Source organism: Panicum virgatum, chromosome 1N (assembly GCF_016808335.1).
Source record: "Panicum virgatum strain AP13 chromosome 1N, P.virgatum_v5, whole genome shotgun sequence".
In the NCBI taxonomy this organism is placed as follows: Eukaryota; Viridiplantae; Streptophyta; class Magnoliopsida; order Poales; family Poaceae; genus Panicum; species Panicum virgatum.
Genome location: NC_053145.1, coordinates 25214001 through 25230741, shown reverse-complemented (window position 1 = coordinate 25230741; position 16741 = coordinate 25214001). Strand labels below are relative to the sequence as shown.

The 16741-nt window shown below is 47.7% G+C and overlaps 1 non-coding gene across 1 annotated transcript; it reads right to left on the bottom strand.

Annotated features, from left to right (window-relative positions):
* Positions 1 to 11901: 11901 nt before the first annotated feature.
* LOC120657764 lies at positions 11902 to 12008 on the bottom strand. Its single transcript, XR_005668303.1, has one exon. It is a non-coding gene; the product is annotated as a small nucleolar RNA R71 (small nucleolar RNA).
* Between the last annotated feature and the right edge of the window lie 4733 nt (positions 12009 to 16741).

The following is a 16741-nucleotide window of genomic DNA, read 5'->3' as shown; positions in this document are numbered from 1 at the left end:
GTCCAACCCTTGAGTTTTTATGCGCTAGCCCCTAAGTTTAATCTTTATTTATGTTTTAGTCCTTGGTTTTAGCAAAAAAGTCCCTGGAACCCTGTTTTTATTACAAATAAGCCCCTGAACCTTGTTTTTAGCCTAGAAAATGCGTTTTAGCTCCGATTTAGGTGTTCTTTATGTCCACGCGATCGTTGTAACGCGTAGAACAGTATTAGAGTAGTTTAGTGTGCTGTTTTTATGTATTGATGTACTGTTTCTTAGCTTTTGTTAGTGTTTGCTTGTATGCTTATTATCGTGCATTGTTTTGGCCATGTGTTCGTGAGTAGACGTTGATCCATCTGAGGAGCCCCAGTACCAGTACCAGGAGCAGCCGTCTTCGGAGCAGTTTGAGCAGCAGCAGGAGCAGTACGAGGAAGGCAAGTATAACATGAACAACCTATCATCTTTAAATACAATTTCATACTGCATTTTAATACTGTATGCCTATAAGGATTTCCTAGCCACTTTATATCCTTTATACATACCTTTGGGTTGCATTTTGGTTAGTTGTGCTAGGTTGCTGCGCTATAACACACTCTGGTTTACTTGAATTTAATTCTGAGAGTGGCCCTCTGTGCTTCGTGGTTGGGTGGCTCACGTCTCATTAAAATATGGTTTTTGTAGAAACATGGTTTAGGGGGCCAGCACGGTGCTTAGTGCTTGGTTGGCCACTCTCCATAAGGACCGGTTCATAGAGCGAGAACCTGGGACAACAGCGCTACCACAAGGCTAGAATGGGATAGACTTGGCGTAATAATTAGATCTTTTTGGTTTGGAGTAACTTACCTGCGGGGCAGGGGCGGTAAGCTTCTATGGCCCTCGTGCTGAGTGGCCTCGTCTGTGCTTCGTGTCTTGACGCCCACTAGACCTGCTCCATAGTCGCCGATCCACCCTCGCGGTTACTCCCTACCAACGAGATTCTTTGTAAAGGCCTCGTAGTGAGTCGCTAGTCATCTCACCTAAGGAAGTGTGATGAACAACTGGCGTAGCTCACGACTTGTGGGTAAAGATGTGCAACCTCTGCAGAGTGTAAAACTGGTATACTAGCCGTGCTCACGGTCATGAGCGGCCCAGATCCTCCTTTTGATTAGTGGGGTTGTCTCCTTCCGACGAGGGAGGTGCCTCTCGGGGTTACCTTGTTGGTTTTGGTCTGGTTCTCAGTAGTATCATGAGTATATTTGACTAAGTACTATGTAACTGGGTTAATGCTAATTCATCAACTCGTAGTAAATAGCTTTAATAAAATTTTTGCCAATACTTAAAAGCTAATGCAGTTGAGTCAGCCAACCTTAGAGCCTCATAGTTTGTGTTATACTTGTTGAGTACAAGTTGTGTACTCACTCTTGCCTCTTCTCTATTTTTTTCCTCTTGGCTACGCTACTGCTGCTCAGTTCCTGCCGACACGAGGGAGTTCGTCCAGCACTACCAGGACTACGAGGACTTCTAGGTGTTCGTCTCCCAGTCGACGTCCCTGTGGCGCCCTGCTCAGCTTCGGAGAGCTTTTATCGTACTTGTACTTCGCTTCCGCTGTATCAGACATTTTTGTCATTAATGTAATAAATAACATTCGTATTTTGATTTATTATGTCTTATTCGTGATATGTGCTGTGATATACTGTTCATTCTGTTGTATATATGTGTGACTTGATCCTGGCACGTATATGATTGCTCGGTTTATGTTCTTTTATAAACCGGGTGTTACAAAGACCCAACCCTCGCTCAAAATACGGAACAAATCCAATAATCTTGCCCGTATTGTCGTACGGACGGGCGTCACCAAATGCCGGACGCCATTGGACTACTGATTCTGATGGCAAGAAGCCCTGCTTGACTAAGGATTCCAAGTCAGATCTGGAACACTTACTTGGTTCCAAGCCTTGCTCCCGGGTTGGCTCTGCAGCCGCACCCTTCCCCTTGTTCGCCTTCTTGGGAGCCATCCGGAAATCGACGGATCGCTTCACACGCATACACTGGCGAAAAACCTAGGGCGGAAATGGGGAGCAAAGGGAAGCAAGAACTCTAGATCTGGGGGATTGAGAGTGAAGATGGATCTAAAGCAGTAAAAGCGAATGGCATCCGGTGGGGTAAAACCTAGTTACCGTTTCATTTTATAATAGCGGTGGCAGCATGGTAAAAACACCCAACAGACCAACAGTCCATTGCAAATCGCGGAAAATTCGGGATTTTATGAGACATTCCTTTTTTCTAAAAGATTACATTCTAGAAAAAGAAAACACTCACATCCCTAATCAACTACTTAACTCTTTTTTCCTCAACTGGGATTACATTCCAAACAAGGAAAAGTACTCGACACAGTACAACTACTCGATATTACCACTCGAGTACTTCTTCCTAAACTAGTTTTATAATGACTCGGACTTGCACATCGCCTGGATCTCTTGGAGCTTCTAGTCGATGCCTGCTGCAGCTAGATCGGTCCGAGGCCATGACAAAATACAAATTTGTTATTCCCACAAAGGGAATAATGATACTAGTACTCTTGGAGAAAAGTTTCAAGAATATGGAGGTAGATTACAGTAATCACCTCTCAAGTCCTCTTGTAGCATCTTCTGGAGAAAATTCTCCTTCTCCCAGAATATGTTGTGACAAGAATAAGTCTCCTTACCAGAGATGTTAGTTCTTGGGCACCCAGAAACAGCCAACCCCAAGGATGTGACACAACAAGACTCAACCAGTCCACAGAGAACTTGCCTCATTGGAAGATGCAAGGACGTGATGCCCAAAATGGATCCGATGAGAGCATTGGGGTTGCAGGATGAGGTAGCAGGGACTTTTCTTGTCACTCGCAAGTTCTCTTCTAGCATCATTTGCTGAAATGGACTACACAAACTTTAGGAGGGCGAGAGCAAAAACAACAAGGATAAGCCATGGCTGCTACACTTTGGTGCTTCTGGCAAAAGCCTCTCCCCCACCTTTTATAGCCACAAGGGGGCTTACTGAAGGAGAACCCGTGACTCTACAATGAAAGAATTCATGGCAGTATTCACGGAGGCATTCATGGCGGCATTCACGGATGCATTCAAAGACGCAATAATGCAGATTCTCCAAATAGTAACATCCCATGTGAGCACTAAATAAAGAGCCGTACATCACGGGTTTTATTCCTGAAGTTATTTCGAGTGCAATCAGTGTGGCGTATCCAATTGTATTATTTTTCTGGGATTTTACAAAAAGAGGTCTTTTCGGATACAAGATCTGGTGAATCTTGCAAATAATTTGAAGGGTAAAATCTGATGCCACGTCTTAAATCCTTAATTCCAAATCTATGCTCGGGGGCTACTCGCAGCAAAAGGGATTTTTATTTAAGGCTCGCGGGCTATGGGATATGTGCATCAGAGATTTATTTTTTAATTTTTTGAAAAATAATGAAGGGAAAAGACTGAAGTAACCCTCAGCCTGATTCTATGATTCAACCTAAGGCTCGGGGGCTACTCCATATGGAGCGCGAGTACTTCACGCACCATATATGATCAAGATTTTGGGGCTTGAGCACCTCACTTCCTCAAAGCAACCGACGTATCTCAAGAAAGGCCCAGAAGCAACCAGAAGGATGTTCTGACTACTTAATGTACTCGAAGACGCCCAGCCAAGTACTCGACGCCTGCAGGACTTGGCTACGAAGAGCTCGGGGGCTTGTTAGACCCTGTGCAGCGGGATTGCTTATAGGCATAGAATGTTCTAGAGTAAGGGATAGCTTATGGATGTAGCTTACCTCTTTTGTAACTACTCGAAGAGGGGTAGAACTAGCTGAAGTACAAAGGAAACTACCCGATTGTGTTGTAGTAGGACTCCAACTGTACTCGGCTAGGATTTTCCATGTTACCCTGTCCCCCCAGATATATAAGGGCGGGCAGGGACCCCCTCCAAACAATCATCAACACCTAAGGCAATACAAACCACACAGGACGTAGGGTATTACGCAAACTCGCAGCCCGAATCTGTCTAAATCTTTGTGTTCCTTGTACCATCAAGTTCCAGAGTAGTCGATCCCTACCTACAAACCCTACTGCTAAGGGTATCCCTGAGCAGGCTTGGCGGTAAACACCGACAACGTTCGACCCGTGCGCAACAATGAGGTGCTCATTCTTTATGCCATGGTCAACAAGATCAAAATCTCCCCCTCGTAAGCTTTAATTAAGCAGTAGCTTTCTAATTTCAAGATGATGGGTCCTATTGAGTGCACTTCTTTGATTACTCGTATCGCTACACGTATATGTGCCTTAGAGGGGAATTTTATTCCTTTCATTGAGGGCGACCGCGTGTATATCGACGAGGCTTACTTGATCCAAGGTCACACACTAAAGAAAGGCCCGAATGACTCTTTGATTTTCTTCTACTTGGGCTTTACAAATGAGATTCCGCTGCCCAATGCAGAGTTCTATTTCTATATTTGCCATTCGCTAACCATCCCTCTCGTTCCACAAGAAAGAGGTCATAGGCATAGATCTTCTGGTTTGCCTGGCAGGATGACAAGGAGCAGGACCAGAAGGGAAGCAGAACCAACACCACCGCCTCAACAGCCACAGCACTCATATCAACATGAGGCCGGTGGTTCATCATGGCATAGTGCCAGCACTGAGGAGTGGGCACGGCAGGCACCAGGCCACCGATCCACCAGTTCCAGCTCTAGTGGTGCCCCGAACCTCATCAGACGGACAGCCTCGTCTCGAGGTTTCGACGCCATCACCCAGCAGCTAGGTGAGCTGCGGGTGCAGAGCGGCAATATACAAGAGACGCTGCACCAACACATCGATACAACCTAACCATGGCAGCATCACACCGGCGAGAGACTCCACGACATGGAGCAGTTGCAGTTGCAGCGACAGGAGGAGTGGAGGGCATACTGCCGCTGGACGGGTTGCAACCCCGACCAGCCGTAGTGAGCCTGAAGCTAGCTTGGGGGAGGACCCCCATGAGAGGTAACTTGTATCATTTATCTTTACTGCTTTCATAACCTTGCATAAAACCCATAAAAATTTGCAAAGTTAGAAAACCCATAAAAATTTGCATAACTAAAAACAAATAAAAATTTGCAGAACTTAGAAAACCCCAAAAATATTACTTTTAATATGTGTAGTAAGCATGGTGTAAGTTTTCCTTGTTGAGATGATGAATAGTTGCTCTGTTAATTTTCTTCATATGCTTAGTTACAACTTTATGCTCTACCTAGTTTTGAGTTTGTTAGCTTAAAAGTTCAAACCATAAACTTGAAACTTGTGGGTAGCAAAAAGCATGATCCAAATCTAAGTTGTTATGAGCTATGATATGGTTAAGTAGAGTCGCTATGATCTTCTCTTATGTGATACTTGATATTCGGAGTATTTAATTTTGAAAACACAAAAATATAATAAAGTTCCTCGATGATATGGAATTCCTATCCAAAGCCATATGTTGTTTTTCATTGCAAAACCTTCCACATATGCAACTTGCTATCTCATTGAGCTTTGTCAAATTGTTGTGACTCTTAGTGAGATTCATTTCATACTCCCATGATCAAGATCACATACACGTTTCCACCACATGCTATGCTTCTACACTAGAAGTAACCAAACATCCATCCATCCACAAAATAAAACTCCAAACTCCATGTATGACACCTATCTCTCAAAAATATATCAAGGATATGGGGCTATGCAAAAAGACAATAGAAAGATGCATACCCAAAGAAGGTATGCCACATGGTTCGGCATGTCAAAAAAAAAGAAAGAAAAGATGCATACCCAAAGAAGGTACATGCTTAGGCATGTAAAAAAAGAAGAAAAGATAGCCCCTTATCAAAAAAGAAAAAAAAGGGAGAGATGGTGCATACAAAAGGAGTTCATACACCATCCATTAAAAATATCCACACACTTGCACATCTTGATCAAGGTTTATGACTTGTTTCTCCTTTGGATCCGGTCTTTGACTTAGCGAAATATGAGAAGCAGGTATGCCTTCAAATCCTCCATACCTACAACTCCACAAAAATAGCCATTAGAGATAGGTTGAGGAAGAAAGGCACAATGAAAAGCCTTGGTAAGGAATTATACAGATTGAGCGATCTGAGAAATCATCCGAGGAACTTTATAAAACTCTTTTGAAAAAACTATACAAAACCTCCGGATTGACGGTTGAACTAAGGAGAAAGAAATATGAGCACTTTATGATACCGTTCTGACTCTTAACCGCCAAAGATGAGGTGAAGCTCTAAGCTCCATAGGAGTAAGGTAAGAGGTAAGAACAAATGCCAACTTATTCAAAATCAAGGTAAGAAGCATTCGGTTGTGCCTAAGTATAAGTTGGAAATTCAACATCGTAGCACCTCCTGATCAACAATGAGTGCCTTGTTTTGCTCGGGACGAGCAAAAGACTAACTTGGGGGTGTTGTTGACGGTCGTTAAGTGCGAAATATGACTGTCAACTATACTCATAAATGAAGGAAAACCATACCTCTTACTCGCACATTTGTATCACTAACCTAGCTCCACAGTTGTTTTCAAGATCTATGTTTTCAGGAGCACAAGTCCGGAATAAGAAGAAAACACGAAGAATAGGCAGACAAAGTCACAGAAGATCGCGTCCTGTGTAACACATGCAAAAGAGGCCCACCTGACAGACCAAACCGACCAACTGGACCCCGGCACCGACGTACCAACATCAGAACCCACCAGCATACACACAAAGAAAGACGGTGGCTAGGGGCGCCAAGGTGGGGCCGGTCGAACCAGCCCTGGCTCCCGTCCAGGTGTACTTTGGCAGGAAGGCGATGCTGATCCTCCTGAAGGCAGTTCTTAGTGTTTCCATGTATAGTTTTGGCAGGAACCGACCTATCCAAGCTATATAAGGGGCCTCCCTCCACACACTCTAGACACACCACTTGATGGCCTCTCTCTCACACTCTCTTGTGACTTGTACTCCATAGTGTAACACCCTAATTTAAATTCCAGCATTTATTAATAAATTTAAATGGCTTTATTTAAATTTTCTAAGGTTTATTATGTTTAGCCTTGCATTTAATCTAATTTTGTTTCACCAGCAATTAAAATTTGTCTAAGTTTAAAAATTTGTTGTTGCATTCATGCTGGTGCATTGTTCTTTTTGTTTGAGTGCTAGGTTTGAATTCAAATTGGAATTTGAATTCAATTAGAATTTGAGTGTTTGCTTTAGAAATAGAATAGAAAAAGAAAAGAGAACCCAGCAGCTCAAGCCCGTCCGGCCCACCCTTTCCCCGCGGCCCAGCTTTCCTCCGCTGCTGCCCAGCCTTCCCCGGCCCACTCCCTTCCTTCCCTGGCGGCCCAGCCCGCACGCTCCCTCCCACTCGCGCGACGCCTCCCCCCTCAGCGTCTGACCCGCCGGCCCAACCACTCCCTCCGCTCTCCCGCTGACCCGGTGGACCCACGCGTCAGCTCCGTCTTCCCCCCCGCACCGAACTCCTCTGCTCCGCATTGCTCGCTGGCCATGGCCCCGCTCCGCCCCACGCGCGCGCCCGAGGCCCGCTGGCCGGCTGCACCTAGCGCCTCTTCCCTCTTCTAGAAGCTGCGCCCGTGCCCGGATCACGCCGGGACGTTGCTCGCGATCCGCTTTCCCCGCGTGCGCTCGTCAATCCCGTGAACTTCGCGCGACCTTCCAACCACAGCACGCTTGCCCAGGATCGCCGCCTGGCCTTTAAATGGCCTCCCACGGACCCCCGCTCCCCATCATACCCGCCAGCGCCGCCACTAGCCCTAGCTCACCACCACCGCCCCGCTCCGCCACGCTAGGATCCTGCGCCGCCGTGGAACCGCCGCCCCGGTGCACCCCGCTCCACTACGACCCACGCAAGAGCACCGCCAAGGTTCAGTGAAGCCCACTGATACCTCCGCACCGACCCCAGGCGCCCACCTCGCCAGAATCGAGCCAGAGGCCATCTCGGGTAAGGTTGCGCCGCCCGCCCGATTGCTCGCTGCCGGCGAAGTCCAGGTCCTTCTAACCCCTGGACCACCTTCGCAGTGCCCGCACGGACCCCTCCGGCAGATCCAGTACCCGGAAACACCCCGCGTCGACCCCGTCACCACGGTCCGTCTAGCTCCACCGCTAGGTTCATGCCGCCGACCACCAGCGCTGCATCTCCGACCCAATTCAAAACCCGGTGAGCACCGCAACCTCTCCCTGGACCTTTTGGGCGCTAGAATCCGTAAGCCGTAACCTTTGGGGCCTCTAGGACGCCGTCGCCGGCGATACTCTGCCACGCCGAGCCGCCCCCACCGCCGTTTACTCTACTCTGGCCATCCCTGACCCGCGCTCGAGACCCCAGTGGGTTACGCACGCCGCTCTTGTCCCTTTGCACCAACCCGCAGCCCAAAACCGAGCCCGAATCACCGGTTTGAGTCGCGCCGGTGAGCTCGCCGCCGGGGCTCGGCACGCCGTCGACCCGCACCATCCCGAGCCCAGTCAAACCACCGGCCCGACTGACCAGTCTTAGCCCGCATCGCCCTCCTACTCGGCCTGGTCCCGCAAACCAGCGACGCCGGGCGTTCTCTCTCGCAGAAGGGCGGCCCCACGCGTCAGCACCCCCACCACAGACCCCCGCCGCGCTCTGAGCCGTTCGTTCAGCATCCCACGGCCCAGATCTGTTCTAGCGCAGTCAATACCGGTCAGCGCGCGTCACATTTGCTTAAGAGCTCCCCAACTATCACAGAATTGACCCGCAGTCCGAGTTAGTTCAAAAGAAATTGCAGATTGACCCAGGTTTTTACTCGGACCCCCCTGAATTTTCTAGATTTAGCGCCCGCAGTCCAAACCTTGAGTTTTTGCACGCTAGCCCTTAGATTTAACTATTAATTATGTTTAGGCCCTTAGATAAGCCCCTAGATCTTGTTTTAGCTCTAGTTTATGCGTTTTAGCTCCGTTTTAGGCGTTCTTTATATCCACGGGATCGTTGTAAGGCGTAGAATAGTTTTAGAATAGTTTAGTGTGCTGTTTCTAAGTATTGATGTACTGTTTCTTAGTTTTTTGTTAGTGTTTGCTTGTATGCTTATTGTTGTGCATTGTTTTTGGCCATGTGTTCGTGAGTAGACGTTGAGCTACCGGAGGAGCCCCAGTACCAGTACCCGGAGCAGCCGTCTTCTGACCAGTTTGAGCAGCAGCAGGAGCAGTACGAGGAAGGCAAGTATAACATGAACAACCTATCACTTTTAAATACATTTTCATACTGCATTTTAATATTGTATGCCTATAAGGACTTTCCTAGCCACTTTATATCCTTTACATATATCCTTTGGGTTGCATTTTGGTTAGTTATGCTAGGTTGCTGCGCTATAACACATAATGGTCCTTTTTTATTAATTTGATTAATGGTATATGCAACTTAATTCTGGGAGTGGCCCTCTGTGCTCCGTGCTTGGGAGGCTCACGTCCCGTTAAAATATGTTTTGTTAGAAACATGGTTTAGGGGGCCAGCACGGTGTTTAGTGCCTGGTTGGCCACTCTCCATAAGGACCGATTCATAGAGCGACAACCTGGGACAACAGCGCTACCACAAGACTGGAATGAGACAGTATTGGCGTAATAATTAGGTCTTTTTGGTTTGGAGTAACTTACCTGCGGGGCAGGGGCGGTAAGCTTCTATGGCCCTCGTGCTGAGTGGCCTCGTCTGTGCTTCGTGTCTTGACGCCCACTAGACCTGCTCCATAGTCGCCAATCCACCCTCGCGGTTACTCCCTACCAACGAGATTCTTTGTAAAGGCCTCATAGTGTGCTTGCTAGCCATCTCACCTAATGAAGTGTGATGAACAACTAGCGTAGCCCACGACTTGTGGGTAAAGATGTGCAATCTCTGCAGAGTGTAAAACTGGTATATTAGCCGTGCTCACGGTCATGAGCGGCCCAGATCCTCCTTTTGATTAGTGGGGTTATCTTCCTTTAACGAGGCAGGTTTCCCCGGGTGGCTTGGTTTGGTATGGTTCTCAGTAGTATCATGATTAATTTTGATTAATTACTATGTAACTGGGTTTATGGTAATTGATCAACTCGTAGTAAATAGCTTTAATAAAATTTTGCCAAGATTTAAAAGCTAATGCAGTTGAGTCAGCCAACCTTAGAGCCTCATAGTTTGTGTTATACTTGTTGAGTACAAGTTTTGTACTCACTCTTGCCTCTTCTCTACTTTTTCCTCTTGGATACGCTACTGCTACTCAGTTCCTGCCGACACGAGGGAGTTCGTTTAGCGCTACCAGGACTACGAGGACTTCTAGGCGTTCGTCTCCCAGTCGACGTCCCTGTGGCGCCCTGCTCAGCTTCGGAGAGTTTTTATCGTATTTGTACTTCGCTTCCGCTGTATCAGATATTTTATCATTAATGTAATAAATAACATTCGTACTCGCTTTATTATATCTTTTTACGTGATATGTGCTGTGATATACTGTTCATTCTGTTGTATATACGTGTGACTTGATCCTGACACGTATATGACTGCTCGGTTTATGTCCTTTTATAAACCGGGTGTTACACATAGGGTAGTGGAGCTAGGCTAGTACTTCATTTCCTTAGCGAATCTAGTCGTCCTCGGGGTCGGATGTTCTCCAGTGCGGGTCATTCTCCCCGATGTCCCTAATTTCTCGGCGCTTGTAGTTCTAAGCATTTGGCTAACATAACATACCTGCTAACATGAATAGTATACTGGGATCTGTGTTTATGCTCCCATTAACCTTAGGTGTGCTTGTTTATTCTTTATTCATGAGAGTTGGCTATTTTGTGTGTGTCACATTACCCCTGATTATCCTTTGTTTATCACTTACCCCTACATAATCAGTAGTCTACACCTTATTTCATAAAGTCATGGTTATGGAACTAGTAAATATCTTTACACAACCTCGCCATCCCTTGGGAAAATATAAATAACGATACCCAGAATACTTCCGGGTGAAATGATACAACAGTATATCCGTGCGCTTGCGGATCTTTCTGTAAATGTTAAGACATACCAACACGGCATTTCTGGCACTATTGCTGGGGACACCCCCGTTCCTAGTGATTGCGCTAAGAAACGTCAACACTGGCTTACCCCCGTCTAGTTAGTCGGTCGATTAAGCTAGTATGGTTATAACTCGATTTACGATACTCTTTACCATAGTGCTTCCCTGAGGAAAAATACGATACCCTAGAATACTCCAAGGTAAAGTGCTACAATGGTGATTCTGTGCGCTTGCGGAATATCTATTTTGTCGAGCATAAGAAATGCCAACAAGCATTTCTGGCGCCATTGCCGGGGAAGCAATTGGCTAAAGATATCGTAGATAGTTTGATAAACTTTACTAGTTTGTCCGCTAACCCTAGCGGGCTTATCATTGCTCTCTCTGTCTTTTGATCGATGCAGAGTAGTGCATGACCGGTTTCGACCTACCAAGTAACTTCAACCCAAATCCAGAAAGAATCGGGAGAAGTGTGAAACGCCGCATTGTCCCACCACAAAAGAGACTCACTTGGCCCTACAGTTCACCGTCCACTTCAGCATCCTCATCCATGGCTCAGAAGACTCTTCGTCAGTTCTCCACCCCATCTAGTAGCCACATCCCTACTGGATTGAATGTGAACCAAGCCGGCAATGACGTCTTTGAGCTGAAGACCGGACTTGTGAACATGGTCCAAGCAAGTCCGTTCTGTGGAGAGGCATCTGAGGATGCCAATGCCCATCTCCAGAACTTCCTAGAGGTGAGCAACACCATCAACCCCAAAGGAACTACACTGGATATCGTCTTTCTTCGTCTGTTCCCATTCTCACTGCTCAGGAAAGCCAAGACGTGGTTCTATTCCAATAAGGAAGCTTTCACGACATGGGAAGCTTGTTCAAATGCATTCTTAGCGAAATACTTTCCGGTGGGCAAGACCAATGCCCTCCGGAATAGGATCACCGGAATTTAGCAATTACCGGATGAGAGCATCCCAGAAGTCTGGGAACGTCTCCAGGAGTTCATTCAAGCATGCCCACACCAAGGCATAGAAGAGTGGATGATTATTCAGAACTTCTTCCATGGCCTGAATCAGCAAGCACAGGACCACGTCGACACAGCAGCGAGTGGTTCCTTCCTTTCTCTCGACGTTGCGAGAGCAAAGACGCTGATTGACAAGATAGCTTCCAACCACAGTTGGAAAGGAGAAAGGCAGCCAGCCCGTCCTAGGGGCGTGCATCAGATCGACACAGTCGACATGTTAACTGCCAAATTGGAACTTTTGATGAAGAAGCTGGAATCTCCACACCAGGAGGTTAATTAGGTTTCGGAGTCTCGTATGACATGTGAAACATATGGCGAGACTGGGCCCTCGGGCAACTCATGCCCATTGACTCAAGAGGACGCAAACTTCGTTGGAAGCAACAGCAATCCCAACTCGGGATTTCGTCCTTAGCAGGGTTGGAACTCCAAGTCCAACCTCCCCTTCGGTCAACAACAAGGTATGAACTTCAAAAATAGTTTTTAGCCCACATTAAAAGACCTAGTGTGCGGCCAAAAGCAAATTAATGACAACATTAGTAAGAAATTCCTTGCTAATGACAAATTTTGGAATCCATGTCCGCGCAACTAGAGGGATTCAATTTTGTTATGAAAAATCAACTGAGCTTTAACAAAATGATAGAAACTCAAGTAGCTCAGCTTGCATCTTCTTGTCCTAACGTCAACACAGGAAACTACCCGGGCAACCGGAAGTAACCTCGAAAGAAAATGTTAGTGCGGTGACCACGCGTGGTGGTAAGACCACGCAAGAGCCACATTTCCATAGGATGCAGGAAAGCAGTGGAAGACCGTAACCGCTAGCCATACCGAAGTTGAAGACGAAGTGCAGGAGGAGGCTATCGAATCCAACACTTCTGCTACCCAGGAAAACCCTGTGGAACCCCCTAGAACTTCACGGGACTATCACGACACAACTGCCTTACCGTTTCCGGAGCGAATAAGGAAGCCGGTGGCCGACGAGCAATTCGGCAAATTCGTCGAGGTGATAAAGAAGTTGTATGTAAACATACCACTTCTTGACGCTATGCAGGTACCCACGTATGCCAAGTATATCAAAGATATTCTTGGAAACAAGCGAACGCTGCCCATCGCCGAGGTTGTGTAGTTAACTGAAGAGTGTAGCGCTGCTATACTCGATCCTCTCCTGGTGAAGAAGAAAGACCCAGGCTGCCCCACCATCACTTGCTCGATCGGGGCCCAACACTTTTCGAATGCCCTCTGCGACTTGGGAGCAAGCGTCAGTGTCATGCCAGAGGTTGTTTATGACAAACTTAACCATCATGCACTTGCCACTACTGCACCATCATGCACTTGCCACTACTGCCATGTGTTTGCAGCTAGCAGATCAAATGGTCCGCTATCCCGCGGGAATAGCAGAGAACATTCCGGTGAAAATCTAGAATTTCTTCATTCCCGTTGACTTCGTTGTACTCGACATGGAAGTCGACACCAAGACACCGCTCATCCTGGACAGGCCATTCTTGAGTACAGCAAACGCCCATATTGATGTTGGAGCTGGAGAAATTCACCTCAACATTAATGGTCAGAAAGAGAAGTTTGCCATCAAACTGAAGGTCGAACAATGCTCACTAGTCAAGGAGGTCCATCGGAAAAAGAAACCCGAGAAAGGGGCAAAGAAACCATCATTTCCAAACATCGAAGCCCTTATTGAGTTTGTAGAGAGTCTGCGGATTCAGGAGGAGTTAAGAATTCAGGAGGAAGCGAAGCAAATCAAGCTTCATAATCAAAGGAATACCAAACAAAGAATCCAGCGTAACAAATTTCTGGAATCGCAGAAGACAAAGGTCGAAACACCACCCACACCCATGAAGGTGTGGCGGAAGAAAGTGTTATCGCCCAAGACTCCATCCGGCGACAACAATCAAACCACAGGAATGGAGAGTCCGGCTCCGGACTCTAAACCTGAGCCCTCGCCATGAGCTATGTGGCATGTATCCATCATTGCATTGCATATAGGATAGTTTAATTTTTCCTTGCATAAATTTCTTTTCTTATTGCATAAGCATGTTTGAAATTTAACTAGTGCATGTCAAAAATTTGAAAGTTTGCATCCCTAGAACTTCATAGAAAAACCTCGAAAATTTTCGGCCGAGTTTTAGGCCGGCCGGCCCCACCTTCTTTCCTCTGGCAGGGAGCAGCAGGGAGTGGATTCTTGGAGTAAAGAAGAAGCAAGGGACAAAGGGGGAGTACGGGAATGTGCAGAGGCAGGCCGAGCGGCCTCATCAGGGCCGGCCAGCCCCTGTCGTCCACCCACGTCCCATCATGTAACACCCTGCGAGGCTTATGCTGAGTTCTCATATAACAACAGCTATCAGGCCAGTCTGAAGAAGTCCCCTTTCGAGGCATTGTATGGCAGAAAGTGCAGGACTCCTCTCTATTGGGATCAGATTGGTGAGAAGCAGCTCTTTGGCCCTGAGATCATAGATGATGCAGAGCAGATGGTCCAGGCTGTGCAAGAAAATCTGAGGATTGCGCAAAGCAGACAGAAGAGCTATGCTGATGGCAAACAGAGAGATCTCACCTTCAGTGTCGATGATTATGTGTACCTGAAGGTGTCTCCGATGAGAGGAATCCGCAGATTCAATGTCAAAGGGAAGTTAGCACCTCGGTATGTTGGACCATTCAAGGTGCTAGAGAGGAAAGGCGAAGTTGCTTATCGCCTGGAGTTGCCCACCAGCCTCTCAGGAGTTCACGATGTCTTCCATATATCTCAGCTGAAAAGGTGTTTGCGAGTACCCGAGGAGCAGGCACCACTGGATGGAGTAGATGTGCAGGAAGACCTGACTTATACTGAGCATCCGGTGAAGATTCTGGAGACATCATAGAGGGTTACTCGGAACAAGCGCATCAAGATGTGCAGAGTTCAGTGGAGCCACCACAGTGAAGCTGAGGCTACATGGGAGCGAGAAGACGAGCTGAAGAAGACATATCCAGATCTCTTTGCTAGCCAGCCCAGCTAAATCTCGGGGACGAGATTTCTTTAAGGGGGTAGGGTCTGTAACACCCTAATTTAAATTCCAGCATTTAATAATAAATTTAATTGGCTTTATTTAATTTTCTAGGATTTAATTTGCTTAGTCTTGCATTTAATCTAATTTTGTTCCTCAAGTAATTAAAATTTTATCATAGGTTTAATTGTTGGTGTTGCATTCATGCTGGTGCATAGTTCTATTTGGGTGAGTGATGTTTGAATTCAAATGTGTTTGTTTGTTTAGAAATAGAAAAGAAGAGAGAAATAGGAAAGAAGAAACCCACCTGGCAGTCCACCAGAACCCAACTCAGCCCAGCTCGCCCACCTCCCAACTCGGCCCAGCGCAGCGGCCCAGTCTCCCTTTTCCCCGCGCCAGCAGCCCAGCCCAGTCCGCTCTTTTCCTTCCCCGGTCGGCCTAGCTCCCACGCCGAGGCCCAACGCTGCAGCCCAGTTCTCCCCCTCCACCTTTTTAAACGCGACCCGCACCCCCTAAACCCTATCCTCACCCCACTTTTTTCCCCTAAACACCAGCGCCGCCGGCCCTAGGTCATCGCGACCACTTGCATCGCACCCTCTGCCTCGTGCCTGCACGTCGCCCTGCATCGCCGGCGCCCCCAGTCTCCACGTGCTCCAGCTCTGCGGCAATGTCCTACTCGCGAGGCACCAGGAGGCCAAGTGCCCAGGCCTCCCTGCGCCCTGTTCCCCGGTGAGCATCGCCCGGACCTCCTCTTCCTTTTTCGCACGCACCTGTAGATCGTAGGCCCCTCAGTTGGCCGGGCAACGCACGCCGGCATTCCGCCGCCGCCGCTCCGCCATGGCTGACACCCTGCACCGCCGCACAGCTTCGCGCTGGCCTTGTCTAGCCTCGCTTTGGACTTGCGCACACACGCGCACTCTGTTGCGCCTAATTCCGAACCCCAATCCACCCAGCACCCGCGCTCCGGCGAGCTCCGTGGCCGTCGAGCCGACTTCGCCGTCGAGGGCCATGCTCCCAGTCCCGCACCACCTCCCTAGGTACCCCAGTGGACTACCCATGCCGAGCTCATTCTTTTTCCCCAAACCGCACCCCAAACGAACCTCGGTAGCATCCTAGCCGCTACTCCGGCGACCCCGCCGCCGCGGAGGATGAACTCCGGCGACCAGCACCGCCGCCCCGCGCCACATCGCTCCTGAGCCGTCAGATCCGTTTCCTGCGGCCAAGATTAGAACACGAATCATTATGTCCTCAGCCGCCGGATCTAGATCCAACGGATCAGATCCGTGCGTACCGGTTCGGCCTGGAATTTTTTCTAAAGAGCCCCTCAAGTTTTCCATATTCAACCCGCACTCCTGTGTAGTTCAAAAATAATTGCAGTTAAGACCAAAACTTTGCACAGACCCCCCTGAGCTTTCCAGAAATCAACCCACCGTCCAGGCCCACTGATTTTGCACTCTAGCCCTTAGATTTAATGGTTAATTACGTTTAGACCCTCGGTTTTTGCAGAAAACCCCCTGGAACCTTTGTTTTCTTGCAGTTTAGTCCCTGAACCTTGTTTTTAGCCTAGAATATGCGTTTTAGCTCCGTTTTAGGCGTTCTTTATGTCCACGCGATCGTTGTAATGCGTAGAATAGTTTTAGACTAGTTTATTGTGCTATCTCTATGTATTGATGTACTGTTTCTTAGCTTTTGTTAGTGTTTGCTTGTATGCTTATTGTTGTGCCTTGTTTTGGCCATGTGTTCGTGAGTAGA